General features: G+C 41.5%; 1 long non-coding RNA gene across 1 annotated transcript; it reads left to right on the top strand.

Moving 5' to 3' along the window:
- The first annotated feature begins 4,124 nt into the window (after positions 1 to 4,124).
- Positions 4,125 to 5,983, top strand: LOC148348716 (uncharacterized). Its single transcript, XR_015847719.1, has 2 exons — positions 4,125 to 4,794; positions 4,956 to 5,983. It is a non-coding gene; the product is annotated as an uncharacterized LOC148348716 (long non-coding RNA).
- The last annotated feature ends 768 nt before the right edge of the window (positions 5,984 to 6,751 follow it).

Below are 6,751 nucleotides of genomic sequence, written 5' to 3'. Positions count from 1 at the left end.
TATGTTTTTGCTCCTCTGTCCCGGCCATCAACCTGTTTTTTTTCGCTCAACAGGAAAGTGCCACTTCTGCTACCCGTTTTTAGCTAGGTTTCATGTCAATGCACCACTAATAAACACAAACAAAATCAATAAACATCCGTTTTCTCGTACAAAAGGCTCTGGAGCTGCATGCGGTAATACTGCTCTTTAGCACTCCCTAGTGGCTCCCTGGCGCGTTTTCAACAAACCACGGCCGCAACAACCTCACTCAAGTGGAGAGAAAGTAGATCTCTAGTTCTTATTTTGTTACAGTCGTATATTCTCAGTCTGTAAGGGCTTTGAGTTTGACATTTTGTCACGGTTGCCATGGCGCCCAATTGGCCCCGCCAATGTGACAGATTGGCTTCCCTTCTATTTAAGCTCAGTGCTCTCACTCTCCCTGTGTCAGTCTGTCAACAAACCTCTGCCCCGCAAGACGTGGGATTTGACTCAGTCCTGTTTCCTGTTGGCATTTCCTGTCCGGGATTGTTCCTGTTTATTTTTGTCGGGTTTAGTATCGGTTTTCAGTTTTGTTCCCGTCTATTTTTGTCCCGTTTATTATTCTTTCCAGTTTTCATTCCCGTCTAATTTGTATTTCTTTTCGATATCCTGATTCATTATCTGTCATGTCTGTCCCGTCCTGTCCGGTATCGACCTCATCTGTCCGATATCTGCTCGGGCAATTGGTATCGATCTTGTCGGCATCTGGCTTCTTATCATTCCTGCCTGCATTTCCTGTCGGCTATTGTTCCTGTCCATTTCTGTCCTGTTTTCCATTCTCTCCAGTTTTCGTTCCCGTCTAGTTTGTCCTGTTTTATTTCAATATCCTGTTTCATTATCAATCCTGTCTGTCCCGTCCTGTCCGGTATCGACCTCATCTGTCCGATATCTACTAGGGCAATTGGTATCGATCTCGTCGGCATCTGGCTTCCTATCATTCCTGTCTGCACTTCCTGTCCGCTACTGTTCCTGTCTATTTCTGTCCTGTTTATCATTCTCTCCAGTTTTCGTTCCCGTCTAGTTTGTCCTGTTTTATTTCAATATCCTGTTTCATTATCAATCCTGTCTGTCCCGTCCTGCCCGGTATCGACCTCATCTGTCCGATATCTACTCGGGCAATTGGTATCGATCTCGTCGGCATCTGCCTTCCGATTACTTCCTGTCCGCTATCGTTCCTGTCTGTTTTTGTCCTGTTTATTATTCTCTCCAGTTTTCGTTCCCGTCTAGTTTGTCCTGTTTAATTTCGTTACCCTCGATATCAATCCTGTCATTCCACGCCAGACCGCTGCCTAACGTGCATGACAGCTTGTGTGAGAAACGTCATGCATTTGGGTTCTCATCCTGTCCCGGTTCATGACACATTTGGGTGCTTTTACGAACTTTTTTGGTGGATTTTCACGTTTCGTGGTGGGTTCTGGTCCTCATTCACTACGATAACCGAGGGGTTACCGTTCTTCCGATCAGCCTTCGACTTCAGACCCGGTTTTGTCCACATCAAGTATATCCTGGCGCCAATGTCCCTGTTCATGTATCCGTCAGGTGAAATTAAAAGATCCAATCAAGTTTCATTTGATGGAAAATCAAAGGAGGATTCTCTCGGAAGGGGAGCGGGTCAGACGGGAACATCCATCAGGATTCTTGACGGCGACTCACCTGTCCTGAGATAGTTATTCTGTGTCTCTGGCAGGTGATGCATCAGCTTGGGTAAGCAACGCTCCCAGCCATGTATAAATCAATGATAATGGTTTTTTTGACTGCCGTCCTGGCCTTTTCAGATATTCTGTTCGGGAGCGCCGTGCGGCTATCAGAGCCGGCAGGGGTCGGGAACCTACGGCTCGAGAGCCGTTCCTCGGTGCTTTTCGTGAGTACGATCGGAGAAAAAATAGAAATTCGGGCGGTGTTGATTGGCACACATTCAAAGATGTCTAGATGTCTAGATGTCTAGATGTCTAGATAGATGGATACAAGGCCGCTATTGGGAAATGTGAAGCACACTGTAAAGCGCTTTGGGAAGTCATTGACTTGAAAAGCGCTATAGAAATGTAGATCATTTCATTTCATTTCATAGATGTCTAAATAGATAGATAGATGTCTAGATAGATAGATAGATGTCTAAATCTCTCTCTCTCTCTCTCTCTCTCTCTCTCTCTCTCTCTCTCTCTCTCTCTCTCTCTCTCTCTATATATATATATATATATATATATATATATATATATATATGTCTAGATAGATAGTTGTCTAGATGTCTAGATATATGTCTAGATAGATGTATAGATGTCTAGATAGGTAGATAGATGTCTAGATAGATGTCTAGATAGATGTCTAGATAGGTGTCTAGATGTCTAGATGTCTAGATAGATAGATAGATGTCTAGATGTCTAGATAGATAGATGTTGTTGTGGCAAATACACTTGCATTTGCACTTGCATACATGTCTACATTAACTTACAATACATTACTTGCTTGTGGGAAAAGGTCGGGGTGACCTCGGTTGAAGATACCGTTGCCAGACGGCGTGCAAGGAACGGTCACGTACTCATACGGCGTACACGGGACTGGTCACGTACTCATACGTGATACAGGACCGCCTTTTGGGGTGTATCCAATCAAGCGTAAACGTCACTACTGCTTTAAAACCATTGTCTTGTAAACAGCTCGCTGAGAGAACCTTCGTTGCAATAAACGTCTCTCCCTCCACGCTGGCTTCTGTTTATCTGTTCCCTTATCTACTTATCTATCGAACCGACAAATTCTCCAATGTTGAATTCTACAACAAATCAATGGCGCCCAACGTGATGATCTGGCCATAAGATAAACAGAAAAGGGAAAGGACTTCTCAATGGAATGGTCTCGAGCGGGCGACTGAGGTAAGGAAAGTTTTTTTTCTCTTCCTTATTTCAGTTTGCTCGTCCGGGATTCGTGGGAAGTACGGGAGCCACTGTTGGAGCTAAATTATGAGAAAACGTGCACGTGGATTTCCGTCTTAAAGTCTGGCCCCCAAGTTAGGACGGATGAGATATGTAAACTGAGTTGAGATTTTTTGTCCGAACGGGAATTATGAGCTCAGATAATCCTGTTTTTATGGGACTGGCTGCGTGTAAAACATAACAAGGCTAATTTTATCTGGATAAAAGATGGGCAGCGGCGTCAGGTTTTTTATATTTATGATTGTCTTGAGATCTGTGTAAAGCTGTGATAAGACGTCGTCATTGGCTAGTGACAGTTCAAAATAGACGATTTATATATTGTTAATACGGGAAATATTTATTTGTTTCCCTAGTGGATTTATGATTTGGGAGTCCGACATGTGACCTTGCATTTAACAAGAAGTGTGGTGCATGAAAGATCGCCATTTTCTAAAATCTGATTTTGTTAGACCGACGCTAAAAAATGAGCAGTAATCGATGTTTTATTATTAAAATACTTTCGCATAGAACAGGCGATACAAAGAATGTGTGGGAATTGATGACATGTTTTAGGTGTGGGAGATGTCTCATTCGGGAATGTTGGTGTGTGCCAGCTAGCGAGAATTGTGCGTGTGTCTTTCTGTCTGTGGATGTGTGTTCTCCCCCGCCCGGCTAGCTCAGTCGGTAGAGCATGAGATTCTTAATCTCAGGGTCGTGGGCTTCGCTGAGTGATTTTTATTTCAATGGCAGATAACATCGCTTGCTTAAATGTGATTTCTCTTTATTTAAATAATAACAGTCATTAAAAAAATGTTACCAATGAGCAAACGTTACTGCTTTTATATTTAATATTAAAAAGAGGTAATTATATAATAAAATAAATACAAGTAAAAGTGTCCTAAACGTTTGTTGAAGACCCTTTTGAAATGTAATATTTATTTGACTGTTTATGCAAATTATATTCTGTATTTTTGTAAAAAAGGAAACAAAATATCTTATTTTGTACGCGGGTGATTTATAGTTAACTGTTTAAGGGCTAGGACGACGCTGTGCGGAGGAGAACTTTTGTTGTTTTTGTCTTTTTTGTTTTTTCTTTTGTTTGGCGTTGGGTGTGGAGTTATGGATGCATGGATGAATGATGGAGTGACTGCTTCTTGGTTTTTGTGGGTTATTAGCGCAAACCGTTGGTTCTTTTTTGTTTTTTGTTTTTACCCCCCTCCTTACCCCCACCACTCTGTCTATCTCCCTGTGAGTCGAGCTCGACCGTGTGTATTATTTTCCCTTTACTTTATGTGACGTTATGTTAAGTGGTGTCATAAAAATAAAAAAATGGAGGGATTACTTAATTCGTCAAGTCAAGTGCTCCGTTTGCGTGTGGCCTTTTGATTTGTGAGATCTTGTTCCGATAAACGTAATAAGCATAGTTTGGGTAAATTGAGGACAATTTGGCAGGCTTTTTCAAAATACAATGAAGAGCAGATTACTTGCTAAGGTGATGTCTTCATTCATTCATTCAGTCATTTAACCTAGACTAAACATCCGAGTTTGTAAACATGACCGATTTAACAGGATTCAGAAGTCAGACGATCGTTGAAAAGGGCCGAAGATAGACAGAAAAACGAGCAAAGAACAAACAAAGAAGTTCACTAATCCATTGTCTGGCCGCTTGTCTACAGAAGGGTCGTGGGGATACTGGAGCACATCCAGGCTTTCCTCAAACAGTGCTGATTGCAGCCTGTTACGAGGAGAAAGAGGTAGACAGCTGAGCACCAAGGTCAGTCTGGTACTGATAAGCTCACGAAAACATTCCGGCGGCAGACTGCGAGTGAACGTCACAATGGACTGAGCCAGACGGCCAAGGCCGTCGACGGTGATAACTAAGAAACACAAGTCTGCTTTGAATCACGCTAGAATCTTGTTGATTGACGTAGTGTTTACAAATCTGAGGAATATTGATACGTTTGGATTGTGAATTATTTTATTTTTAACACAGAAATACTGCTAAAATTGTATTTTGAATCTGCTTTCCAGGAAATCGGTGATTGTGTCTCCAGAGGCAAGGAGAATAGGTAACAGGGAATACCTTTGACTTTATATCAGATAAATTTGTTTGTTCAAAAGGTCGTGAGGGGCATCTTACAAAAACTACACATTAAACAATGGTTCCGTGGGTGAATTAGGTACAACCCACTACAGTACTTTCATTTATAGATAGACTCTTCTGCCATAACAAAGACATTAGAGGTATGTTCTAATGAGTTACTTTTCATTTGGTCATGATACAATTATTTGTTCATGAAATTTGAACTCTTCAACATGATTTATGTGTTAACTTAGTAATCACATGAGTTAGATATGATGGTATTCTCAGTGATAGTTTTTAAAAGCAAAAGTAGTCCAATGTTTTTTAATGTGGCTGATTTTGAGTTGACTTAAACTGTAATTTTATATGGGATAGTTAAGATACATTGAAAATTGATGCTGTTGTTTTGTCTATTTCTTTGTCATCTGAATGCATTGAAAGTACTTTAAAAACACGGAAAACCCATGAGCTTCGGGGGGGACTTCGCCCCACTAGTCCCCCCACCGGGGCACTGCCCTGGACCCAGTTGGGGGCCCGCGCCCCCCAGACCCCCACCTAATTTCCAGATAATTTCATTTTGGTCAAATCACATCCCTGTAACAGGCAGAACAGCACCGCATCTGGGAGGTCCCTATAAGGGGCCGCCACTTGAGCAACTACAAAACACTACAAACTGAACTGAGAGACTGAATGTGACAATTGACGGCTGTCATCTACTAGCTGGTTAAGAGACAGGAGTCCAAGGTCGAACAACCATTTGAAAAGACGTCCCAGGGGATCTCGTGTACATCAAGGTCGACGAAAGAGGAACCATCCGAGGCGTGAGGGACCGTACACCGTCGTGAGGGCAACGCTGGCCGCAGTCCAGGTCGAGGGCTCACGCTGCCACCCAGGGGTCATCATTAATTGATTTTTGGAAGAAAAGTAATGTTTAAGTGCGAAGAAATTAAAATTAATTTTTTTGCGGCAGGGCCAATTGATGGGTATTTATTGGATTTCTAGCCATTAATTGGTAATTTAATGGTATACTAGCCGTGTCAATATGGTCGAACAAACTGGTCCTTTAATCTTTACTTTTAGTACAAAAAATATCTTCTGAGTTATTGGTGATCACATCAGCTACCGGCATGTTGGGGCTTGTTTTATAATTATAATTTGTCGATTCCTCCTAGATTAATATGCGAATTGTCGGAACACTAACTGAGGTTAGATGAACAGTGAATGATAGAACATTCACGCCAACATTATCATGCGCAGTAAGACACCTTAGTAATGAGAGGTTTTGCTATTTATTACACATTCATTTATGAACAAAATGTGTACAACATAGAAACATCGGAGAGAGTGAAAATGTTAGAGATTTTCATTAGATGAAACGATGTGGGAAACAAATTCGCTGTCCCAGAAGCGGTTGTTAGAAAACAAAAAAAGTTGGGCTTTTAGGCAATTTGTTGACAAGGTTGAATTTCATTTCTCATAAAAAGCTAGGCCTTATAATGGGGGAAACACGGTAGCTTACGCGTATACATGCACTGTCCCGATTGTGCGTGTATGTGCCCTTGACCGCATACGAAATGCTCGCGCGGCGAGAAAATTTGCACGTTTGTTGACGCAATCGACTAACAAAAAACCCGAATAATTTCGCAATTAATGGGTCGCAAACTCGCAATAATTGCTAATTATTTAAATTTTGCAATAAATGGATTTATGAATTTAAGCAACCATTCCATTAATTTTTCGCAAT

Source organism: Urocampus carinirostris, chromosome 18 (assembly GCF_059441175.1).
Source record: "Urocampus carinirostris isolate Australia breed hairy pipefish chromosome 18, RoL_Ucar_1.0, whole genome shotgun sequence".
In the NCBI taxonomy this organism is placed as follows: domain Eukaryota; kingdom Metazoa; phylum Chordata; class Actinopteri; order Syngnathiformes; family Syngnathidae; genus Urocampus; species Urocampus carinirostris.
The sequence above is the reverse complement of the archived record's forward strand: the minus strand, read 5'-3'. Positions and strand labels throughout refer to the sequence as shown.